We start from the raw sequence: 876 nt of genomic DNA on the forward strand, positions 1-876 counted from the left end.
ATCACCACACTCAACAGCCCTGTGTCTGCCTGGGAATCCTTCAGGTTTCTGGGATCCACTATATCCCAGGATCTGAAATGGGAGCCCAACACAGACACCATCATCAAAAAGGCCCAGCAGAGGATGTACTTCCTGCGCCAACTCAGGAAGCTCAACCTGCCTAAGGAGCTTCTGATCCACTTCTACACAGCCCTCGTCCAGTCTGTCCTCTGCACGTCCATCACTCTTTGGTGCATATGCCACCAAAAAGGACAAGAGCAGACTACAACGGACAGTTAGGACAGCAGAAAAGATAATCGGTGCCAACCTGCCCTCCGTTCATGGCTTATACTCCTCCAGACTCAGGAAATGGGCAGGAACCATCACAGCAGACCCATCTCAACCCGGACAAAACCTGTTCCAGCTTCTCCCCTCTGGTAGGCGCTACAATTCAATTTCAATTCAATTCAATTCAATTTTATTTATATTATCAATTCATAACAAGAGTTATCTCAAGACACTATACAGATAGACCACACTCCAGAATTTACAAGGACCCAACAGTTCTAGTAGTCTCCTCCAGAGCAAGCAACAGTGCGACAGTGGCGAGGAAAAACTTCCTTTTAGGCAGAAACCTCGGTCAGACCCAGGCTCTTAGTAGGCGGTGTCTGACGGGCCGGTTGGGGTTGGAATGAAGAGTGGCAATAACAAAAATAGACAAAAATTTGTAGTCTGTAGCAGTTCTTTGTAGTAGTTTGCGGCATAGCAGGACGCTGTGCAGCATTACAAGGCACAGCAGGACATAGCAGGGCACTGCACTGTAGCAGTAGAACATGGCATCACAGAACATGGAGCGGGACCAAGGCGACAGATGCTACCCTGATTTTGGAGCCTCTC

This window comes from Etheostoma cragini, chromosome 18 (genome assembly GCF_013103735.1).
Source record: "Etheostoma cragini isolate CJK2018 chromosome 18, CSU_Ecrag_1.0, whole genome shotgun sequence".
NCBI classification, from domain to species: domain Eukaryota; kingdom Metazoa; phylum Chordata; class Actinopteri; order Perciformes; family Percidae; genus Etheostoma; species Etheostoma cragini.